Genomic DNA, 26,665 nt, shown 5'->3' on the forward strand with positions numbered 1-26,665 from the left:
CAAATAATATTAAAAAAAAAAAAAAAAAATAGGCTTGCTATAGCCCACTGAATGAGAGATAGCACACACAGCAGTGGCACACAAGCCCTGACTGAGGCCAATATTTTTCTCCCACTGATTGATGTAGTGTTTTTGTGTTGAGGTAGATTTTAGAACACAAATCACGGAAAAAATAAATAGGCTTTCTATGGCCCACTCAGTGAGAGATGGCACACACAGGGATGGCACTGTAGCAGAAATGCCAATCTTAATCTCCCACAAAAAACAAACAAAAAAAAAAAAAAAACTGTCCTACAATTACTATCTCCCTGCAGTAATGTAAGCCAGGTATGGCAGGCAGCAATAGGAGTGGACTGATGCACAAATTAAATAAAAAGTGTGGACAAACAAAAAAGATAGCTGTGCAGAAAGGAAGGAACAAGAGGATATGTGCTTTGAAAAAAGCAGTTGGTTTCCACAGTCGCGTACACACAGCAATACAGCTATCACGGAGCCTTCTAGGGCAGCCCAATGAGCTACAGCGCTGAGGGGAAAAAAAAAAAAAAATAGCTTCCACAGTCCCTGCACACCGAAGGTGGTGTTGGACAGTGGAAATCGCTGCAGCACAAGCGGTTTGGTGGTTAGTGGACCCTGCCTAACGCTCTCCCTGCTTCTGACGAAGCGGCAGCAACCTGTCCCTAAGCTCAGATCAGCAGCAGTAAGATGGCGGTCGGCGGGAACGCCCCTTTATAGCCCCTGTGACGCCGCAGACAGCAAGCCAATCACTGCAATGCCCTTCTCTAAGATGGTGGGGACCAGGATCTATGTCATCACGCTGCCCACACTCTGCGTTCACCTTCATTGGCTGAGAAATGGCGCTTTTCGCGTCATTGAAACGCGACTTTGGCGCGAAAGTCGCGTACCGCATGGCCGACAAGCACAGGGGTCGGATCGGGTTTCATGAGACGCCGACTTAGCCAAAAGTCGGCGACTTTTGAAAATGATCGACCCGTTTCGCTCAACCCTACTGTTTACCAAAAACAGAATGAGGCCTAAGAAGAAAAGAACACTGTGTTAGGGTTGGCAGATTGCACTAAGTAAAATATATAATGAAGTGCAATCGCAACTCGGGGGTCCACCGTGAAGAGATGGAAAACTGCTGCTAGTGTACAATGACGGTACACTCAGCGAGCGATTACCTGTACAGACTGGGTTAACGCCACTCAGTGTGAACAGGATGCTGAGTTCCTAACTCTGTTACTCAACAGGAAGGAACATTACACATGAGTACTAAGTGCTTTGTTCTGTTAGACATCACAGGACAAGCATGTGAACTGAACTCGCGCACAGAAATTAAACAGATGCTCTGCAACTGAGCTGTGTCACTCTCACCCAGAAATGAAAGAGCAAGACTGCAACTGAGCTGTGTCACTCGCACACAGAAATGGAAGAGATGCTCTGCAACTGAGCTGTGTCACTCACACTCAGAAACGAAAGAGCAGCTCTGCGACTGAGCTGTCTCACTTGCACACAGAAACAAAGGATGTGCTCTGCAACTGAGCTGTGTCAGTCGCACAAAGGAACGGAACAGATGCTCTTAGCTTAAAGGAAACCTGTCACCCCCAAAATCGAAGATAAGCTAAGCCCACCAGCATCAGGGGCTTATCTACAGCATTCTGTAAAGCTGTAGATAAGCCCCGATGTATCCTGAAAGATAAGAAAAAGAGGTTAGATTATACTCACCCAGGGGCGGTCCTGCTGTGGTCCGATCCGATGGGCGTCGTGGTCCGGTCCGGGGCCTCCCATCTTCTTACGATGACGTCCTCTTCTTGTATTCATGCTGCGGCTCTGGCGCAGGCGTACTTTGCTCTGCCCTATTGAGGGACCAGGGAAGGTCAGAGAGGCCCGGCGCCTGCGCACTGCAGTACTTTGCTCTGCCCTCAACAGGGCAGACAAAGTACACCTGCAAAACAAGAAAAAGTACAAAGTACACCTGCGCCGGAGCCGCAGCATGGAGACAAGAAGAGGACGTCATCATATGAAGATAGGAGGCCCCGGACCGGACCGCGATGCCCATTGGATCGGACCACCCCCCCAGGTGAGTATAATCTAACCTCTTATATAGCTGCAGTTTTTTTGTGGGGGCTGAAAAAATTGATCATATTTTAATCCATCAAATATTAATGCTTTGAGGCCCTTTTTTGTGTTACATAACACACCGAAAAATCATTGAAACATTTTCCTGGGCTACATTTCTCATCCATACACTATTCTGTATTGTGGAGTACATTTATGTGATCTTTAAAAGTGAACAAATGATTTAAAAATTTTTGTAGGCTTTCAATTCTCAGATATATAGTGTTACTTGGTCAGTGAAAATTTTTATGATCTCTAAAAGTGTACAAAAGCTTTTCAAAATGTTGTAGGCTTCCACTTCTCAGACATACAGTGCTCTGGTTTGTGAACATTTCTGTGATTTCTAAAATTGCTAAAATGCTTTTCAAAATTTTGCAGGCTTCCATTTCTCAGACATACAGTGTTCCATGGTCTGTGAACAATCCTGTGGTCTCTAAAAATGCTAAAAATCTTTTAAATATTTTTTAAGCTTCCATTTCTCAACCATACAGTGTTACATGTTCTGTGAACAATTCTGTGATCTCTAAAACTGAAAAAATAATTGCATTTTCTGGATTGAATTTGATTGTCATCCATACACTTTTGTGTTATTTCTGTTACGTTATGGCCAGTAAATGAACAAAAACTGCTTTGATTGCTGCAACTAACCACATTTTTCAGAAAGTGTCTTCAGCATTACTGGTGGTGTCGTGAAGAATAAGCACATCTGGCTGTCCCCTAAATGTGCCATCTTTGTGGTGTCTTCTATGCCTGTTGTTGCTACTGCTGCTGATATTACAAACAATTATTTGAAAATTTGGAGACTCCAAGTTGGGTCTCCATCTGGTGGGTTGCCTGTAGTAGAAGGTGTGTCAGAGTCCTATTATACTGTGTCTACTCTGTGGAAATTGATGCCACTTTAGTGACGTGGGACAATTATTTTTTTTAAATGTGGAGGCTCCAAGTTGGGTCTCCAATAGGTTGCCTGTTGTGGAGGATGTGTGAGAGACGTATTATAATATTTTTACTCTGTGGAAATTGATGCCACTTTAGTGGCATGTGACAATAATTTTTTTAAATGTATAGACTCCAAGTTGGGTGTCCATTGCCAGTAGAAGAAGGTGTGTCAGAGGCCTATTATACTGTCTCTACTCTGTGTAAATTCTTGCCACCCTAATGGTGTGTGACAATTATTTTTTGAAATGTGGAGACTCCTAGTTGGGTCTCCATCTGGTGAGTTGCCTGTGTAAGTAGGGCTCCCAGACAGGCAGGCCTGCACTTACTTTTAGTCAACTATCGGTGTTACTTTCCTTACATATTTCTACCAATGTAACTGTGTGAAACCAATGTTTGTGCCATCTGAGTGTGGCTAGAATTATATATATATATATATATATATATATATATTTATTGGAGGTGTTGCATGAGGTATCGAGTCTCCCAGCTAAGGAGACTTACACCACTCCCTCAACCACGAGGTCCTCTTTGAAATTTTAATTCCAAGCTGTTAATGCTGGCTCGGATCCTGTCTCACTCATGGCCCATGCCTGACTGCTGCACCATTATAACATTTCTACTGTTGGTCAATTGATGCCACTTTTCATGGTGCCTGCCATTAATTTGAGCTTCTTGGGCAGCTCCTCTCCCCCCTTGAAGGTGGTGTCAATGCATTTGGTTTTGGCTCCCATTGAAACTAATGAGGTTTGGTTCGCCAAGTCCGAACCGAATTGAATTGTGAAAGGTTCACTCATCTCTAGTGGCAATATCAGTTTTAGTACAATTGTTTTGGTTAAGGATTAGAATAGTGATATTATTTGCATATGCTGGTTACGGTTTGGCGGTAACATTTTATTGTTATATTTCAGCATTGATCCTATATATGTCTTTGTACAGTCATTATTGTTAGAGGGGTTATATAGTCCTAAGGAAATTTAAGGTAAGCCATACAGTTTGCTGAATCCTGATGGTTTGTAATACACACCTTTAGCATTCGGCTTTTCAGTTCCAATGCACATGATTGCAATCATACAATTTGCATATCTTGTAATAATGTGCCAACTAAAGTATTAGCAAGTGACTGCAAGTATGCCCACTTATAATCATGTGACGACCACTGGAAATGAAAAAGTGGAGCCAAATCTAACGGTGTGTATAGTACATACTGTTAGGATTTGCCAAGTGGATTGTCTTGCTGAAAATTTACTCAGGAATGTAAAACCTCTTTAAAAAGCAGTATATTAGTAAGTTTCTGTCAATATATGGTTCCATTATGCAGTCATAGCGTGACAGTATTATTTAATCTTACATAGCAGAGAAATTGGTCTTGTAATAAATCTTGATTACCTCCAACAACGGGCAGAGTAATAATAGTAATAGACATCACCCAACTGGTGAAATTGATGTAGGGGGAAGGCCAGTATGGGCCTGTCTGCTGTCTAATGCTGTATTGGCACAATTGGCAGATTATAGAAATAAGCACATATACCTTGAAATTACCAGGAAATTTCTTAGTAACTAATCAAAATTACTCATTTAAGTTTACGTTCTCAGTAAATGAAAAATATAAGCCGAAACATGCATTTCCATTTATTTTGTGTTGTTGATATACTTTATCCTGTTCAAACTTATATTGTTGATCTATTGAAACACATCTTAACCTATAAAGAATTGACTTTTGCACAGGAATGATATAACAATTACAACATTAAACTAACAGTCTTGTACACATTACGTCTGTCTGAAAAGTAATTTAAGCTTTCTTCGTCTTACAGTACAGTTTCCATCCTTAGTTTTTAAATTGTATAAATGTTTTCATCCTTTTTATATCATTCAAGACAACTCACCATTAATGGTGTTCTGTGGTTCAACTCAATTTTCTCAAATTAAATAAAATTCCGGAATGTCAGTCACAAGCAAACGAACTGGGCTTATTTCTTTTACCCTTTCCGTGGTCCAATTACAATTTTTAATCTATATGTAGATAGTGGAGGACGAAAAACCCTGAAGAAATGTCAAGAGTGAGGAGGTTATTACTAGCTAAGTTTTAATTACTGTCCATCATTCTTAGAAAACTGCAGTAGCCTAATAAATGAGAAAGCAACATTCACTGAAATAAGATTCAGAGTCCTAACAAAAGTGTTTTTTTTATTTCAATCAGCAAGCATCTCAATTTGTTTGTTTAAGAGGATAATAATAATAATAATAATAATAATAATAATAATAATAACAATAACAATAATGTATTGTAATTAGATATGCTGCTCATCACTTCACTGGATTGGGTCCAGCGATCACACCAGTTGTCTGTGCTGATGTACAGGAGTCGTGTTGAACCGCATCTCACTTTATGGCATTCATGGCACCTTTTTTTATTACCGGCCTGGTGCAGCGTTATTTTTGCGGCATTGCACACGTGATGTCAAACCAGAGCAGCTAGTCAAAAGAAGAACTACAGATGCTGGCAAGTAGGCTGTTTGTAGGACTCCTGGCCATTACAGATTATTAGTATGGCCACTGAACCTTGTTCTGTGAATTGATTCACACAATCTCTAAATTTATAGTTTTGAATTTCAATTATATCCGTAATTATATGCAGCTCTGACAAAAATTAAGAGACCACTGCAAAATTTTCAGTTTGTCTGATTTTTCTCTTTATTTGTATATTTTTGAGTAAAATGTAAATTGTTCTTTTATTCTATAAACCTCTGACAACGTCTCTGAATTTCCAAACAATACATTTTGTTTTTTTCTTCTGAAAAGGAGAAATGGTAAAAATAAAAAAAACAGTGCTTTCAGACCTCAATCAAGCTCATAATCATTTAGAAACATCAATACTAATGTTTTAACTCAGGAAGAGTTCAGAAATCAATATTTTGTGGAATAACCATGATTTTAAATCACAGCTTTCATGCTTCTTGGCATGCTTTCCACCAGTCTTCCTCACTACTTCTGGTGCAAAAATGTAAGCAGTTCTCCTTTGTTTGATGGCTTGTGACTATCCATCATCCTCTTGATTACATTCCAGAGGTTTTCAATGGGGTTCAGGTCTGGAGATTGGGCTGCCCATTCGGAGGTGCCGGAATTCTAAAGGCTATACACCTGCCCTGAATTCACCCAAACTCCTCTCCAGAGGTGCCAGAATTCTAAAGGCTTTATGCCTGCCCTGAGCACACGCAGACAGGTCCACACTACCGTTATGTTCCACACACACATATGATATAAATGATCTTAGCATGCCGCCGTATGCTCCAGAGAACCTTTTATACTTTCCGATTAAGTCCAGTCAGACAGGACCTTGCTCGAGGACCAGTCCAGAAGTACCACATCACCCCAGCAGCTGACAAACGACCCCCAATGAGAAATCACCACCTCACGAGCATGCTCAGTAGAGTGACTTCTCTAGCAAGACGCTGAGACCGAAATCTTTTCTGGGCAGCCCCTACTGTGGCTGGAGCAGAATGGAAGGCCGCAGAGGCAGACAAGGAATGGGATCTACCCTGTGGAGGAGAATCCTGGTGCCTACCAGCATGTGTGTTATTTAATAAACAAAATATCCCTCAATATGAAACCAGTCACTAGGAAATGGCAATTAATAAAATTATTTTGACTGTACCATTTGATTCTATCATATTTCTGAAATTAGTCAGATTCATAAAATCCACATCAGGGTCGCCATCAGGGCATTACTACCCTTACTGCTGTATGGGACCTGGTGAGTAGCAGTACAGAGAGGGGCCCCTGGGCATGCCTCTTATGCTTCTGCTAACCCAGCCCCATCATGTGCTGTGCACTACTGCACACATCAGCGCTAAGGCCTGGGAGTGTACTCGGAGCTGTGCACGGTCATCTAACCTTGACGGCTGAGCAGCTCCACCTCCCTTTGTCTCCTCTGGACTTTTTCGCCAACATGTACGAGGAAGCCAGAAGCTGATCGGTGCCTGCAGAGGATAATCTGTGTAGTAAGTATGTAAAATGATTTTGCTTTTATTTATAAAATGAATTAAATGGGTGAGGGGCTAAGGAGGGGGACTGCACATGATGAAGTGTGTCTGAGTGGGGGCTTCACATGAGGAAATGGGAGAGGGGAACTGCACATCAAGTGTGTCTGAGGTAGGGGACTGCACAAAATGAAGTGGGGGTAGGAGGACTGCACACGAAGTGTGTCTTGGGTGGAGGACTGCACATGATGAAGTGGGGGAGGGGGACTGCACATGAAGTGTGTCTGAGGTGAGGGACTGCACATGATGAAATGGGGGAGGGGACTGGACATGATGAAGTGAGGATGGAGGGAGACTGCAAAAGATGAAGTGTGTCTGGGGTACATAATGAAGTGGAGGAGAAGGACTGCACATGATTATGTGTGTCTGGGGAGTGACTGCAAATGATGAAGTGGGGGAGAGGAACTGCACATGATGAAGTGTGTCTGAGAGGGGTGACTGCACATGATGAAGTGGGGATGGGGGCCTGCACATTATGAACTGTGTCTGGGGGGGACTGCACATGATAAAGTGGGGGAGAGGGACTGCACATGATGAACTGTGTCTGGGATGGGGACTGAAAATGATGATCTGTGTCTGGGAGGGGGACTGCAAATGATGAACTGTGTCTAGGAGAGACTGCACATGATGAAGTGGGGGAGGGGGACTACACATGATAAAGTGTGTCTGAGGGGAGGGACTGTACATAATGTAGTGGGGGGGATTGTACATTATGAAGTGGGGGAGGGGGACGTGGGTCTGAAAATGATGAAGTAGGGGATGGGGGACTGCAAATCATGAAGTGAGGTGGAGGGGGGCTGCAAATTATGAATTTAGGGTGAGGGATGGAGACAGCAATTGAATTTAGGTGGGGGTGGGGAGAACAAACGATTAATTGAAGGTGGAGGAGATCAAATAATGATGAATTTTGAGGGTGGGTGGAGTAAATGATGTATTTAATGTGGAGAAAGCAGTTCATAATGAATAGAGTGTGGGAGAGAGAAAAGACATGACAATGAATTGAGGTGGAAGGGTACATGGAAATATAACGAATCGAGGAGTGTGAGGTACATAGTGGGGAATGTTGAGGGTGCAGTAACTGGTAATTAATTGGTAGAAAAAGTACAGGTGCAAATTCATTTATATATGTATTAGGTGGGGAAAGTGGCTATGTATAGTTAGTGGGGGCACAGTGGTGGATTTTAACTTATATTTGGAATGGTGGTTTGCATATCAACTAACTATATATTAATGGTGGGTGCAAGTCTCTATTCAGCTGTGTAGTGTAGAATAAAGGGAAAAATTGAGGTATGTGCTCTTGAAGCGGAGCTGTCACGGGAAGCCTAGGTAGGCAAGAGCTAATAACCCAGGCCCCTGCGATTTCCCTCAACTCTGGGAAACCCTGACTCACCCTCTCCCAGAGTTTACACTGATAGTGTGCATGTCTGGGCCTCCACCCTCACCCTGTCTCCTGTTTCAACCCTAGGCTGAAACCTCCACCCACCACCCAGTGAAGAGACCACTAACCAATACCCACAGTTAGCACAGACAAGGATAACGGAAAATATACACCACGCTGCAGTCACTCAGGAATACACAATAAATGCACAGGGCAAAACAAATACAAATATAGGAAGGAGGAAAATATGACAAAGGGAAATATACACCACCAGATACGATACTCCTTTTCCTAGACCACCACTCCAGACCGAGATAACCAAGCACAAGACAGAAGCTATAATCGGCGACGCCCAATGTTCAGAAGAACAATTTAAAGGCAGTGGGCGTGACCCAGCTTCCAATCCTAGCACCAGCTAAATTAACCCGGGACCAGCTAGACAAAATCTAGCCGACGCCACTGAGCGCATAGTGGACAAAAGCGGAATTACCGCTGTCTGTCGAACGCCCTAGTATGAACAGTGTGAGACATGACAGTACCCCGCCTTCTACGAGGGACCCCAGGGCCCTCACGATTTATAGGACCCGGCTTGTCCGGATGGCGGCAATGAAACATACTGACCAGCCGATCCGCATGAATGTCCGAGGCTGGTACCCAAGACCTCTCCTCCGGCCCATAACCACGCCAGTGTACCAAGTACTGTAAGGTGTGGCGCACTACACGAGAGTCAACCACCTTGGAGACTTCAAATTCCAAATTATCATCCACCAAGATTGGAGGAGGCATTGGTGTCGCGTCCACAAGACCCACCATCTTTTTTAGCAACTGTGGAACACGTTGTGTATCTTATACACCGTAGGAAGCTCCAATCGGTAAGCTACTGGGTTAATGACAGCGGTGACCTTAAATGGACCAATAAACCTAGGACCCAATTTAAGGGATGGTATTTTGAGTCTTATGTTTTTTGTGGATAACCACACCCAGTCATCCACACTCAGGTCCGGACCTGGCACACGCCTACTGTCAGCCACACATTTGTACCTAGCACCCACGCTCAACAAGCGCTGCTTAACTCTCCTCCAGACTGATGACAGTTGTGCTCCTAACTGGTCTTCCTCTGGGACGCTGGAAGAGCCCCCCTGATTCAAACTACAAAATTGAGGATGTAGCCCGTAAACACAAAAAAACGGAGACTCCCCAGAAGACTCCTGGCTGTGATTATTGATGGCAAACTCAGCCAAAGGAAGGAACGTCGACCACTCCTCCTGGTTATCAGAAACAAAGCAGCATAAGTACTGCTCCAAATTTTGGTTCATACGTTCGGTCTGACCATTCGACTGAGGATGAAACGCCGAAGAATGAGACAACTTGATCCCCAGCCGTGAGCAAAATGCTTTCCAAAATTTTGCCACAAACTGAGTACCTCTATCGGAAACGATGTCAGACGGAACCCCATGAAGTCTGACCACCTCCTGCACAAATACATGAGCCAAAGTCTTAGCGTTAGGCAACGAAGGCAAAGACACAAAGTGCGACATTTTTGAGAACCGATCAACAATCACCAAAATGACCGTGTTCCCAACTGAGGAAGGCAAGTCAGTGATAAAATCCATGGAGATCTCCGTCCAAGGCTTACTAGGTACCTCGAGAGGAAGTAGTGTGCCAACAGGACGGGACCGGGGCGTCTTAGCCCTAGTGCACGTGGTGCAAGCTGACACGTATGAGACCACGTCCTGTCGGATTTTGGGCCACCAAAACCGACGTGACACCAACTCCAAAGTACCCCTGACCCCTGGGTGGCCAGCCAGGACAGCATCATGATGCTCCGCCAAAACCTTTAAGCGGAGATGAAGCGGTGCAAATGATTTGTTGATGGGAAGCTCAGATGGTACCTCCTCCTGAGCCTTGGCAATCTCAGCCTCAACCTCGGTTGTGAGAGCCGAAACCACAACACCCTTTTGGAGGATGGGTACCGGATCTTCCCGAGGTTCTCCCCCCGGAAAGCACCTGGACAGAGCATCCACCTTAGTGTTTTTAGACCCAGGTCTGTAAGTGACAACAAAGTTGAACCGCGTGAAAAACTGCCCAGCGAGCCTGCCTGGGAGATAGACGCTTGGCAGACTCCAAATAATGCAAATTCTTAAGGTCGGTAATTACAGTAACCTGATGAACTGACCCCTCCAAGAAGTGTCGCCATTCCTCAAAGGCCAACTTGATTGCCAACAACTCCCTATTGCCGATATCGTAGTTACGTTCGGCAGACGACAGTTTCTTGGAGAAATAGGCGCAAGGACGCAAATCGTTCAAGGATGAGCCTTGTGACAACACCGCCCCCACACCAACCTCAAACGCATCAACTTCCACAACAAAAGGTTTTGATACGTCTGGCTGCACAAGAATGGGGGCCGAAACAAAACTGTTCTTAAGAAATTCAAATGCGCATACAGCGGCCTCTGGCCAAACAGAGAAATTGGTACCCTTTTTAGTCATGTCTGTTAGCGGTTTAGAAATGATAGAAAAATCCTTGAAAAACTTCCTATAGTAGTTAGAAAACACAAGGAACCGCTGAAGTGCTTTTAGGTTATCAGGCCGTTCCCAACGCAACACCGCTTGCACCTTAGCAGTGTCCATTTTAAATCCAGAAGCTGACACAATATAACCCAAGAAAGGCAACTCCTGAAGTGAAAATACACATTTCTCAAGTTTTGCATAGAGCTTATTCTCACGGAGAAGCTGTAACACCTGCCTGACATGATCTAAATGAGTATCACGGTCGCAAGAATATGTGAGAATGTCATCCAGGTATACAATAACGAATTTCCCCAAAACATGCGAGAACACATCATTTATGAAATGTTGGAACACTGCTGGTGCGTTTGTCAACCCAAATGGCATCACCAAATTTTCAAAATGACCCTCAGGGGTATTAAAAGCCGTCTTCCACTCATCACATTGACGGACTCTTATGAGGTTATACGCCCCCCTGAGGTCAAGCTTGGTAAACCACTTAGCACCTGCCACCTGGTGGAACAAATCTGGTATCTGTGGCATAGGGTATGGATCACAAACCGTAATCTGGTTCAACTCCCTGAAATCCAGACACGGGCGTAGTCCGCCATCTTTCTTCTTAACAAAGAAGAACCCCGCTGCCACAGGCGAGGACGAAGGCCTGATGTGCCCTTTGCTCAAACTGTCAGCAATGTAATCCTTTAACGCTTCTCTCTCCGGACCGGAGATGTTAAACATCCTTGCTTTGGGCAATTTGGCCCCTGGTTTAAACCTGATAGTACAGTCATAGGGGCGATGTGGTGGCAACTCTGAACAACCCTTCTCAGACAACACATCCACAAAATCCAGAAGTGACTCAGGAACGCTTGAAGTCACAGCAGACACACATGTGGCCAGGCAATTCTCCTGGCAGAATTCGCTCCACTGAATTATGTCCTGAGTTTTCCAATCGATAACCGGGTTGTGCATAGACAACCATGGGAAACCCAAAACCACCTTTGCAGGAAGATTCCTGAACACCTTACATGTAACCTGCTCGAAATGTAGAACCCCAATGTGGAGTTTCACCTCAGCCACAAACTCAGTAATCTCCCCCTGTGAGAGAGGAGCTGCATTGATGGTGACCACGCGGATAGGATGAGGCAGTTTTTCAATCCTAAAACCTGCTGTGCGCGCAAACTCCTCATCAATGAGATTTGTGGCAGAACCACTATCCGCAAAAACAGTGATTGGCAGCTCTCTGCCAGCGATAATAACTTTGGCAAGGAGCATGCATTGAGAAACCACCATGGAGGATATGCATAAGCTCAGATTGATCTGATCTCCTCCACACCCTCTGAGCTTAGAAGTTTTCCGCCTTTGCGTTTTTCCTTAGACAGCAGAGGACAAATGTTAACAAAATGACCAGTTTTACCACAGTAAAAACAGGCTCCCTGCTTCTTGAGCACAGGGGCTCGATGCTTAACATGTGACACCCATGCGATTTGCACAGGCTCCGTGGGCTCACCTGCAGCAACCTCACGTGAACCTACACCTTCTCCCATTGGCGGCGTCTCAGGCTCCCCCTGACGCAAACGGCGATCAATGCGGACAACAAGACTCAGCGGAATCCAGAGAAGCAGGAGCCTCATACATCAGGAGGGCTTCTTTAACCCTTCCAGAAACCCCATGAATAAACTGACTCCGCAGCGCGGGATCATTCCACTGAGTGTCGACCGCCCAGCGGCGAAATTCAGAACAGTAATCCTCTGCAACACGCTCCCCCTGTTGAATAGTGCGTATCTTAGATTCTGCTAGAGCCATTCTGTCAGGATCATCGTAAATGTCTCCAAGAGCAGAAAAAAAACTCTCCACTGAGTTAAATGCAGCAGAATCAGAAGGTAAAGAAAACGCCCATGCTTGAGGATCCCCGTTTAGTAATGACAACACCAGACCCACATGATGAGCCTCATTACCTGAGGAGATCGGGCGCATACGAAAATAAAGTTTGCAAGCTTCCCGAAAAGTAACAAATTTACTGCGTTCCCCAGCAATTCTTTCAGGTAAAGGAAACTTAGGCTCACCAACTCTACCTGCCGCTCCAGCTTGCACATTAGATACTGCTAGTCCCTGTTGCTGCACTGCCCCCCTCAACTCAGTGACCTGTAGGAACAGCACCCTCAACTGACGGGTTACGGAAGTCATGGAATCCATGGAATTCAAATAATGTTGGCCGATTATAATGTCATGGGAAGCCTAGGTAGGCAAGAGCTAATAACCCAGGCCCCTGCGATTTCCCTCAACTCTGGGAAACCCTGACTGACCCTCTCCCAGAGTTTACACTGATGGTGTGCATGTCTGGGCCTCCACCCTCACCCTGTCTCCTGTTTCAACCCTAGGCTGAAACCTCCACCCACCACCCAGTGAAGAGACCACTAACCAATACCCACAGTTAGCACAGACAAGGATAACGGAAAATATACACCACACCGCAGTCACTCAGGAATACACAATAAATGCACAGGGCAAAACAAATACAAATATAGGAAGGAGGAAAATATGACAAAGGGAAATATACACCACCAGATACGATACTCCTTTTCTTAGACCACCACTCCAGACCGAGATAACCAAGCACAAGACAGAAGCTATAATCGGCGACGCCCAATGTTCAGAAGAACAATTTAAAGGCAGTAGGCGTGACCCAGCTTCCAATCCTAGCACCAGCTAAATTAACCCCGGACCAGCTAGACAAAATCTAGCCGACGCCACTGAGCGCATAGTGGACAAAAGCGGAATTACCGCTGTCTGTCGAATGCCCTAGTATGAACAGAGTCCGACATGACAAAACAAATACAAATATAGGAAGGAGGAAAATATGACAAAGGGAAATATACACCACCAGATACGATACTCCTTTTCCTAGACCACCACCGACGCCCCCGGAAGAAGCCTGGTGCGAAACGCACGTTGGGGTGAGGTGGAACGCTGTGCCGTCTGCAGGTAGATATTATTAGGGTAATTGATTATGTACATTGGCTCCATCTGTATATTATGGGCATGCTTGGGCAGCTAAGATGTACTGAAATAAACATGTCATTATGATATTACTACCTCGCAATTGATATAACCTAATGATGTACTGCACTTAGCCTCCACCTTATGTTAGGGTGCTTGGGCATTTTATAAAAGTTTTCCAATAAAAGCCTTAATTTATGTTACTCTGGATCTCTTCATGGTAGTTACCCCTTAGGGTGACCATTGCTGTTTACATTGTATTTGGAAGTGCCAGCTTTATCTATTTTGGACGTTGGTAATCGTAACTGTATACTATGTACAGAGCTCCTGTGTATAATGTCATTGATGATCAATGTATTACCTGTACACTGACACTATATACAGAGCTCAGTTGTATAATATCACTGGCGATCACTGCATTACGTGTACACTGACACTATATATATCACACGGAGAAAATAGGAGTCATTAGGTATAAAAATAGTAAATTTATTTGTACTTCAAAAAAATCAACATACTAAATCCATTACATCAAAAAACAAGTATCTGCAGGAAATTGAAACAGAAAAGAAGGAACCCTGCTGATTACCCCTGCCCACTCTGTGCAAAAATCACATTAGATAAGGTGCAAGTGCAGTAATATATTGCACATAGAAGGTAAGCAAAAAAAAACGCCAGCCAGGATTCTAAGATCACTCTATCAGTATATCGGCCAGAGAGTAACAAAATGCTTACCAAAGGCAAGGAGGTTCCAAACCCGGGCGTGGATGCCCCAAAAAACCCCGACACACGTTTCACATGTCTATAACACCGCTTTCTCAAGGGGAATGTAGGTGTTCAGCAAACAGGACCTTTTATGATCCCATGATCAAACATGTGGTACACAGCCAGCCAATCACAGTGGAAAGTCGGCGCGTGCGCTCCACCCACCCCGGGTCCAGACCATGAAGCAGAGCATCAGCATCGCCGCACACTCGCAGGGAGAGAAAGGACATAGGTCCCCGCGCATGCGGACAAGGCACACAGACGCGCCGCTGCATGCCAGGAAGCCAGGGCCGAGGCACGCACGCGCGCATGCGCACGCCACTGTGACGCCCTTGAAATGTGTGTACACAGAACCGAAGTCCTGCACTAAAGACAACTGAGGTGAATAGACCGAAAACGGCCAGCACATTACAGATCAATAAATCCGGGTAGGCAAAACAGCTATAAAACATGAATACACCATACATAAGTAATTGAAAACAATATCGGTATCTCAGGAAATATAAGTCCAAAGTTATATATCATTGATCAAATCCAGATTTGTTCAGATATTGGCAGATCCTGCAAGCTATGTTTTCCAACACGTCAATAACCTTGCCATCCCAAGATTTCATTAACAAGTAAAGATGGATCATTTGATGTCCTGCTGAAAAAATACAAACATAAAAATAAATTTTAGAAACATTAAAAAATATTTAAAAAACGAACACACCCGGAAATAACACAGGGTGAAGTGGGAAGACAAGAGCATAAACTACGAATATATATAACTTTATGCAAAAAAATAAAATAAAATAATAATAATTATAAAACAAATAATTAAAATAAATAAATAAATAAATAAAAATAAATAAATAAATAAACCAAAAAAGGTCAAAGAAAAGATGAAAAGGATGAGGACTCATTTAGGCTACATTCACATTCGCGTCTTTGGACGCAGCGTCGTCGCCGCAACGCACGATGCAATGAAAACGCATGGAAAACGCATGTTTTTTTGACGCATGAGTTCAACGCATGCGTCGGAAAGCGCTGCGTTTTTTGATAAAACCTTTGCGTTTTTATCAAAAACGCAGCATTTTCAGATGCATGTGTTTTCCTAAAGTGATGTCATTCTTCAAAATAAAAAAACCCAAATAGTGTCTAGACACTAGATAAAGACCACCCATGGCTAGAAGAGGGTGGGTGTAATGTAATTGTGTATATATACACTGGCAGAGATGAATTCCTCACATTTTGCTTGTGTTTCCAGCATCATGATGGAGCGTCCCATGGAGAGTATCTACATGGATATGGAGGTGGATTTTGCCTTGGCTAATGCCTATGCTATTGCCTATTACCAGCAAAGGAAAAGGGATAAACGGAGAAGGAGTCATCGGCGCTTTTGGCTACACCCTATCGTGGAAGTCCGGGAGAGCCGTGGAGCCTACCATTGTTTGTTTGGCGAGCTAAATGACAACCTGAAAAAATATTTTGAGTATACCAGGATGTCTCAAGACAGCTTCCGCTATCTGCTACGTCTGGTGGAAGGAGCCATTACCAGGCAGGACACACAGCTCCGGAGATCAATTTCTGCAGAGGAACGGCTGCTGGTGACTCTACGGTACGTAATGTAGCTCTTTGAATGACTGTGATATGTTCTTCCCTTTTTTTTTTTCCTTTTTTTTGAATTTGTTTGGGGTTGGGTATGGTCAATGTAATTTTAATTATTACAATGTACTTTAATGTAATTTCTTTATTTTTCTTCTTGGCAGTTTCCTGGCTACCGGAGAGACCTTGAGATCCCTGCATTTCCAATTTAGGATTGCAGTATCCACATTTTCGGGAATTATTGCCGACACATGCCGCGCTTTGTGGGACAATCTCCGTGATGAATTTTTACCCCTTCCTACCACAGAAATATGGGAGGACAACGCAAAGAAATTTGAACAACAGTGTTCTTTCCCTAACTGTATTGGAGCGGTGGATGGGAAGCACATTAGGATTACAAAGCCTGCAAAAAGTGGATCTCTGTTTTTCAATTACAAAAAATATTTTTCCACCGTGCTCATGGCAATTGCAGGTGCGGACTGCAGGTTTCTGGCCGTGGACATTGGAGCGTTTGGCCATGCAAATGACTCACGGACATTTAAGGAGTCTGATATGGGCCAAAGGTTATATGGGAACCATTTTAATTTCCCCCAGCCACGACCTCTTCCCAACACCGAAGGCCCGGCCATGCCATTTGTTGTGGTTGGGGATGAGGCTTTTCAAATGTGTGCCAACCTACTGAAACCCTACTCCAGTCGGGGCTTGGACCACACCAAAAGTATTTTTAATTACAGACTGTCCAGGGCCAGAAGAACTGTGGAATCCGCCTTTGGCATCCTGGTCTCCAAATGGCGTATTTTAGGATCCGCCATTAATCTGAAAATTGAGACAGTGGATGAGGTGGTGAAGGCTTGTGTGGTTCTCCACAATTTTATTATGGCCAAAGAGAGACTGAACGTGGAACTTGATGAACCCATACCAAACCCATTGCCTGATTACCAAGATCATCCTCTGAGGACAACTGTTGAAATTGCGCAGATGAGGAATCGATTTGCTTCCTATTTTGTATCGGATGTTGGACGTGTGTCATGGCAAGATACAATGGTGTAGTGCTTATGTTTTGTACTGTCATACTTTATTATTCAGCTTTCAAATTAAAAATAATACCTTTAGTGCTAAATAAAAAAAGGGTATAATGACAAGACAAGAATTCTACACTATTATGTCCAATAAAGTTCAACAGTAGGTGCCTAATGTTATGTTATTTTAAATTGGCCATTTACCTATGTTTTCTAAATGTTTGTGTTTTGACTAAACTTACTTTAATGTGCCCTACAACTTGCTATCCCTTTTTTTCAAATGTTGTGTTTTAATAAAAAAATGTTTTACACTTCTCCAAACTCCATTTGCCTACCAATTCCTGTCAAACTTGGTAAAAAAACGCCGAAAATGTTCGGAAGTGATCACCAGCTCCCATATTTACTCAGCAAAAACAACACACTGTTGTTGACATGGCTGTGTGTTCGATAGTTGAGCGAACTTCATTGGCTCCCTCCTTGTCAAACTGTTAAGCTTCCAGACTAGTTGCATAGGGAACATGGCTTCATTGAGCGCGCTGGCTGATCAACTTTATTCACCCACCGCAGGAGCATGTGTCACGGCAGTGTGACAGGCAGTACACATGCATGGCGAGGCCAACAAATAGGCTTCGGTTGTTCATGTGTTGTGCCACTCACACAGCCTTGGAACATGCGGCAGCGTTGCCGGAAAAAAGCAGATCAACCGCACACACGGAGCCGGGTCCATATGCAGGTACTTGGAAAGTGTTTAGCCTGGCAAGGAGGGAGGCGATCTTGTTCGCTCCACTCTTGCGAGTCAAAACTATTGAATTCAGGATGCACAAATACATCCTGATTCAAATAGTGTTGTCACTTGGCCACGTGAACATTGCAACCACCTCACCAGAGCCAAGAAAGGTACCGTCACACATAACGATTTTTTTAACGATATCTTGTTATGTGTGACAGCGACCAACGATCAGGACCCTGCTGGGAGATCATTGGTGAAGGATCAGGACCATTGTTGGGTCGGTGACCACCCGCTGTCATCGCTGAATCGGCGTGTGTGACGCCGATCCAGCGATGTGTTCACTTGTAACCAGGGTAAATATCGGGTTACTAAACTTAGAAACCCTATATTTACCCTGGTTTCAAGTGAACACATCGCTGGATCGGCGTCACACACGCCGATCCAGCGATGACAGCGGGTGATCAGCGACCAAAACATGGTCCTGATCATTCCCTATGCCCAACGATCTCCCACCAGGGGCCTGATTGTTGGTCGCTGGCACACGCTAACGAGATCGTTAGCGGAATCGTTGCTACGTCACCAAAAAGCGTGACGTTGCAATGATATCGTTAACAAAATCGTTATGTGTCAAGGTACCTTTACTATACCTTTCTTGTAAGTATACAATCTAATCATGTTAGTGTTTGTAAACACCTCATAGAACAAAGAGAGACACCCAAAAAAAATTAACAAATGAGAAAATAGTGTCTGACATTGCATATAAACGAGGTGTTTAAAACACTAAATGTGTGTAGACGGCGCACGGTGTGAGTTGCCGATAAGTTTAGTTAACAATAAATACAAGTATTTGAACAAAAAAAAAATTTATTTGGGGACAACAGAAAGAAAAGGGGGAAGCAAACTATGGGGTATCAATAGATGCAATCAAAGGAGATTGGTAGGTTCCTGCATGTGAATGGCGAGAGGAGGAGGAAGAGGAGGATAACGAGGAGGGCAAATCAAAGCCCTCAACATCAGCTGGGGAAGACACAGCAACCTCTGTAGGGGAGGGAGGAGGCAAAACCAGTCTGCTTGATCTTGAATGGCTCTGGCTGCTCCTGCTGCGGCTAGACCCCTGCCGCGATGTTGGTGTCTGAGTTGGAGCAGCCAGAGCCGCAGTAGATGTTCTCTTTCTCTTTGTCTTCCTCCTAGCTTCTCCCGTGGTGGCTTCCCCTGCATGACGGGTACGAGAGGTTGAGGGCCTAGCAGGAGCAGGACTCGGCGGCTCGATGTGATGGTGTCTGTGGTGGCGTCCCTGGGCACGCGGACCTCGGTGGAGTGGCTGGAGTGGCTCTGCAGCAGGAGTCGGAGTCATGCTAGCCAGCGATGGTACTACAGGCATTGTAGTCGCTGACTGCATGACCCGAGCCTGCTGCAGAGCCCTCATGTAGGCAGTGTTGCAGGCCTGCATCACCAAAATCTGGAGTTCCGGCGTAAGGTGTTCCACCATGCCCTTCGCAATGGCACTAAAAAAATGTTTTGCCGGCCTCGAGAGCTTGGATTCCAGAGTTTCAAGGCGCCGGTCGATATTGGACAGAGCAGTGTCCATTCTATCGCCCAGCGCCTTGAAACAATTCTGGAAGACCGTGCCCAGATGCAAAAATTCGGGCATTAGCGGCCTGTCCGAGGCCCGCTGACGCTGGCGGGAATAGCCAAACGAAGGAGGAGGAGAGGCCTCGGCCAGGGGAACACCTGATGGACCGGCTGCCGGTTCACCAGAAAGTGGTACAAGCCTGCTCTCGCTGTGGGATGGCTGTGACGGGTCAGATGGCGATTCATGAAGGACCGATCCAGATGGGCAAACAGGCTCGAGGGTGCTGCTGTGTGTTCTGTGAAAAGATAAGGGAAACATTAGTCTTCAAGAAATAATCACATACGCCAACTCCTGTAATAATAAAGTTAACATTACATGACACAACAATAGATTATTTACAATCCTTTGTGTCTCAGTCTGTCTGTCCGTTAATCAATCGCTGATTGTTATCGGCAGCTGCCTGTTATGGCTGACGAGACCAATCATCGACTGGCCTACTGCAGAAGAAAATGAGCGCTCCTTCCCGCTGCCAAAGCCTTTTGCCCGCATAATCAACACTGTCATCGGCAAACACACGTCTGGCGTTAATTTTTTTTTGTAAAAAAAACATTGCTGTCATAAACTCTTTAGTATTGATGCTGCCTATGCCGCATCAATATTAAACAATTTAAAGTTACAAACTTGATTAGAAATAAAAAAAAAAACAGCTATGCTTCACCTAGAGTGGCTTTTCAGACGACTGCCATTGTTGACGCTGATCGCAGGAACTGCCATGACGTTAGGGTCATGTTTTATCGAGACATCATCACAATTCCTGCGATCAGACCTACCCTGGCTCTGAACGGAACCTGTCATGGACTTCAAGGACTCACGCGGTTAACCCAAAAAATAACAAAAATGGATGGGCAATATACCATCCCACTAGGGAAAAAGTAACGTGGAGGGCCAATATACTATGCTGACTACGTGGATGGCCAATACACTATGTGCCTGGGCAATATACTATGTGGATACGTGGCTAGAACATGTACTATTTGGCTGCGCAATTAGTGGCCTGGCAATATACTATGTGGATGCGCAATGTAATATGTGGCTGGGCAATGTACGATGTGGCTGTGCAATATGCTATGTGGCTGGGCAATATGGTATGTGGACATGCATATTGTGCAGTACCAGATGTTAAATACTTACCAAGGACCGGTCTCAGGAACTGCAACGCCCTATTGTACTTGAAGGTCGCAGACCTGGCCGCAGCAGCACCACTGCGAGCTTGCTTCTCCTGATTACATAGGCCCTTATTGAAACAGTCCTTCATGGATCGCCATCTGGTCCTCAACTTTTTGACTGTGAATGCAAACAACAAAAATGGTTACATATTTTGCATTTCAAAATGATAACACAACCGTGTGCGATGCAAATTTGAAGGCGTTGATCGCATCACACACGGTTGTGTTATCCTGGCCTGATGGGTCATAGCGGCATATCAGCATTACTCACCAAAGTTGTCTTTGTCCGTGGACGAAGCGCTGTCAAAGCCATCCCACAGCGATTTTGCCACCTCAACCCACATCTGCCTCAACACCACCTGGTCCGTGTGCCGGGGGTCACGGCTGTCCCACAACGGGCCACGCTCCTGTATGCTCGATATTAGGAGGTCCACATCAATACTCTCCTTGCGGTCCCGATGTGAAACCTAGAATAATAGAAAAACATAAAGGTTATGAAGATTTGGAAAAATTAACAACAACAACCACCCCCCACCACCCCTTCACCCCCCCACCCCTCCACCCCCCCATAAGAAAATAAATAAAAAAAAAAATGTTAAAAAAATTTGTTTTGAAAAATACTTACTCGCCGGCTTGCCGCCACAGCTTGGCCCCGAGGTTGCTGCTCCTGCTGGGTCCCTTCCTCCTCACTTGAAGAAGCCTGTAAAAATTGTTTACGGAAATAATTAGTGCCAAGTCTACAGATGACAGCGAACAGTAAGAAACTGGACAAAATTACTCACCGAACTCCCCTGCACCGATTGGCTCGCTGGTGACTCCGTCGCCATTCTTGCAAGATAATTCTGCAAGGAAAAATTGAAAAAAATATCAAATTAAAAGCAAACACTGCCACATACAAGAAAAGAGCAAAAAAAAACAAACCTCATACCATTACTACCACAACGGACTGTTCACTCATAGGACAATGCAAACTCAACAAGCGATACCACAACGCCATACATTGCAATAAAATTCAATAGCAGATACGACACAATGCAGAGTATAGCAAAAGGTGTCATCCAGAATAGACAAAAAAAACCATTCAGCTACAAGAGACACAAAATTGACACATATACCTTTATTGTTTACACCAAAAAAAAAGATATTAACAATGGCCAAAGAAATAGCAAACTATTGTTAAACGCCATACTTTACAATTACAACAAGACGTGATCCAAAACAACACCATCTTGTGACAGAAAAACATCAGAAACAGATAATAAAAACCATTCTATATAAAGCAATAAAAATTATGGTACAGCCCCTGTAGAATTATCTAGCAACCCAATACAAGATAAACCATAGTCAAATACAAAAAAAACCCATGAAAAAGAAAAAAATAACAGGCCCCCCCAAAAAAAACAATATATTAACCATACTCCATACTTTACAATCCAAACAGTCAAGGAAGGAGATATATGCCATACGGTTACAAACGCCGGAAATACATCAGAAACAGATAAAAAAATTTAATAAAATATATAAAAACATAAAAATACAATGGCAAATAAAATAGCATATAGCCGTACAGAACAACCCAATCCAAATTTCCTGAAACATCATAAATGTAGCCCCCCACCACCAAGTAAAGACACTCAGGAAAAAAAAAATACGGTAAAGAAAAGGCAATCCTAACAGCATACTTTACAATAAAACACAGCAAGACATGAGCCAATAAAACGCCATACGGTTACCCCAAGAAATAGAAACCAGAATTAAAAGACATATACCAGAAATTAAACAAGACACAATCCTTAAAAAAAGAAACTGAACAACCGCATGACACCAGAACAACCCAAAATCCATTAAAACCAAGCCAAAAACCAGCAAGGCCGGAGACAAGAAACGTCATCATATAACTCCAGAAATACATCAGAACCAGATTTAAAAACACAAATTTTCAATAAAAACCCACAGTGGCATAACCGTACAATAGCACAGACCAAACATTGCACAAATTGCATTCAAAATAAAGAACTAAAACACAGAAGAAAAATGCAATGAGAAATTATATACTTACAGGTTTTGAAAGCAGATTGCTCGTCTCTGTAGCCTTGTGTCTTGATGCCAAGTGAAAGACAATGCCAACCCCTTTTTTTTAATATATATAGTGATTTTCCTATTTTTTAATTAAAGAAATGCATGCGTCGTACAACGCATTGCGACGCAAGTACTTGCGTCCTCTGCGTTGTCAATACACTTCAATGGGGATTTAGGCGCATCGACGACGCAAACGCGACGCATACACGACGCATGCATTTTTTAAAAAGTAGACGACGACGAAAAAATGCAACATGTTGCGTTTGCCGCGCCCCGCCAGGTGCGCCCAAACGACGCATGCATTGCAAAACGCAACGCAACGCATGACAACACATGTACATGCGGCCCCAATGTTAAAGATAGGGCCGCACGACGCATGCGTTGTTTTGTGGCGACGACGCTGTGTCCAAAGACGCGAATGTGAACGTAGCCTTAGACCACTCGGTGTCATAGTGTCTAGCACCACAATCCACTTTGCCTCCACCTGCGCCAACATCTTCTTGTAATTACCTCCTCTGATCCCTAAGTGGACCACATCAATACCCCGTACCATAAATGACGAAGGATCACACTCATGAAATTGTTTGTAATGGCGCGGGATTGTTTTGAGGAGGGAAAGATCAGTCACTGTCTTGGCTGCACAAATGTCCCGCACATGGTCATGCACACGCCTTCTTAGCTCTCTAGACGTCAGGCAAATATAAATTTGTGGCATAGTATATGACATTCATACTGCCACATGATATACGATGTCTGATGTCAAATTGTTTTTTACCATTTGAGGAGCTGAATGTGGTGCAGTGCAGGACATTTGTGCAAGCCAGACAGTGACCGCTGGGTACAGACCCAAAATTGGGACCTTTTGAGCCAAATGGACTGCGGAACATAGAGGTATAGTGACTTTTAAGCAAAAGATCCTTCAAATTCCTCGATCTCCTAGCGGTCATTGACAGACCATCACCAAGTACTGCACCCAAACTTGGCTCAGCCCCCAAAATGGACCAATGTTTCTTAAGTATCTTTCTCATATCCTCCCACTCGTGATTAAACGTGGAAATAAATCTAATTGGCCCATTATTAGCAGGCCGTGTTCTAACCCTAGGAGCTTTCAAGAGATCATCACGGGGAGTGGCTCTAGCCCTCTGATAGCCTCGCCTGATACATCAATTGGAATAGCCGCGTACAGAAAGCCTAGATTTAAGATCAGTAGCCTGAATTTCAAATTTGGCATCCGATGAGCAAATCCACCTCATCCTTAAGAACTGACCGACTGGGACGTCCCTAATCGTAGATGGATTGTGAGTCGAGGATGCATGAATCACAGCTTTAACGGATGTTGGTTTCCAATATACATCCATCTGGATGCGACCATCATGGTCGACCTCAAAAGAGACATCCAGAAAATTCACTTTTTTAACATCATATGTGTATGTAAGATGGATATTCAAAGAGTTCTGATTCAGCGTCCCCATAAAGTCCCCGAGCTGCGGCACCGTCCCGTCCCACAAAAATAAAACATCATCTATATGACGATGCCAGCACAGCACATGGGAAGCAGCCCGTGGGCCCTTGTCGCCAAAAAGGAATCTCTCCCAGGATCCCAGGAAGAGATTAGCATATGAGGGTGCACAGGCCGCGCCCATGGCTGTGCCACGCCTCTGTAGGTAAAACTGGTCCTTATAGACAAAAAATTATGGGTAAGGACATAATGCAGCAGCTCGAGGACGAATTCACACAGAGGGCCATCCCAGTCGGAAGCCCCCAGAAAGAGGCGGACAGCTTCGATGCCATGTTGATGGTCAATGCACGTGTAGAGACTCTCTACATCAGCTGTCACCAACAGTGTATCATGATCCACAAGAATGCCATCGACCCTAGCCAGGGTGTCCGTGGTGTCACGTACATATGATGGCAAAGTTTCCACCATAGGTTTAAGGTGGAAATCTATAAATTGGCATATAGGGTCACATAAACCGCCAATACCAGACACTATGGGACGCCTAGGCGGGTCGAGGGCATTCTTGTGGATCTTAGGCAGTAAATAAAAAGTAGGAATTTTAGGAAATTTTGGCATGAGGCTATCAAGAACTTGTTTAGTGATTATACCATAATCTAGGGCTCTAGTTAAAATCTTCTGAAGATCGAGAGAGAAAGAGGTCAGAGGACTGTAGGACAATCTGGAATATGTGTCACGGTCCCTTAGTTGGCGAAACGCCTCACGTTCATATTTTTCTTGGGGCCAGATGACAATATTCCCCCCTTGTCAGCTGCCTTAAACACGATGTCTGGTAACGCCTGAAGTTGTGCAATTGCCTCTCTTTCATTCAAGGTAAGATTGTCAAAACGTTGTCTGGTAGAAAGCCCTTTAAATTCCTCAGTAACCAATTTTGTAAAGATATCAATCGCCGGGCTTAGTGACAATGGGGGAACTTTGTTGATCTGGTCACAAAGGAAGGTGGAAACCTTCTTACATTGGGGCCCTCCTGTTCTTCCAGAAGGTCCTCCAGATTCTGAAGAGTCTCTCTCTCGATCTCAGACATAAACTCACATGAATTTCTCTTGTGGTACAATTTTCTAAGAAGTAATTTCCGGGAAAATAGATTCAAATCTATTATGGCTGTGAAGAAGTGAAATGAGTTAGTAGGTGCAAATGAAAACCCCTTCCCCAGTACCCTCAATTGAGGCTCAGTCAAAATATGGGGAGATAGATTTACTGTCATGATTCCCAATGGCAGGGAAACATCAGAACACAAAAATAACGGACGAGCTCTGGGTGATGGAATCTCGAGCTGACCGTGAGCTAAATCTACCACACAACTAATAGTAGCCAGGGAGCATACCTACGACTTCCTAAATGCCACGCGCCAGCCAGAGGACTAACTACGCCTGGTAGAGGAAGGAACAGACCTGGCTTACCTCTAGGGAAATACCCCAAAAGATGATAGCAGCCCCCCACATGTAATAACGGTGAGTTAAGAGGAAAAGACATACACAGTATGAAAGTAGATTTAGCAAAGAGAGGTCCACTTACTAGATAGCAGAAAGATACAAAAGAGGACTTCACGGTCAACTGAAAACCCTTTCAAAAAACCATCCTGAAATTACTTTCAGACTCCTGTGTCAACTCATGACACAGGAGTGGCAATTTCAGCCCGCAAGAGCTTCCAGCTACAGAGAATAACAAAAACTGCAAACTGGACAAAAGATACAACACAAAAGGACAAAGTCCACTTAGCTGATCAGCAGACTAGTAGCAGGAACATGCAACCGAAGGCTCTGGTTACAATGATGACCGGCAAGGAAATGACTGGAGAGCAAGGCTAAATAGGAAACTCCCAAACACTGATGGGAGCAGGTGAACTGAGACAGCAAAGCACACACAAGTCACCAGTACCACCAGCAACCACCAGGGGAGCCCAAAAAGCGGATTCACAACAGTACCCCCCCTTAAGGAGGGGGCACCGAACCCTCACGAGAACCGCCAGGGCGATCTGGATGAGCCCTATGAAAGGCACGAACCAAATCCGAGGCATGAACATCAGAGGCAGTTACCCAAGAATTATCTTCCTGACCATAGCCCTTCCATTTAACCAGATATTGAAGTCTCCGTCTGGAAATACGGGAATCCAAGATCTTCTCTACAACGTACTCCAATTCACCCTCCACCAGCACAGGAGCAGGAGGTTCAGTAGAAGGAACCACCGGCACCTCA

The sequence above is a fragment of the Ranitomeya variabilis genome, chromosome 1 (assembly GCF_051348905.1).
Source record: "Ranitomeya variabilis isolate aRanVar5 chromosome 1, aRanVar5.hap1, whole genome shotgun sequence".
NCBI classification, from domain to species: domain Eukaryota; kingdom Metazoa; phylum Chordata; class Amphibia; order Anura; family Dendrobatidae; genus Ranitomeya; species Ranitomeya variabilis.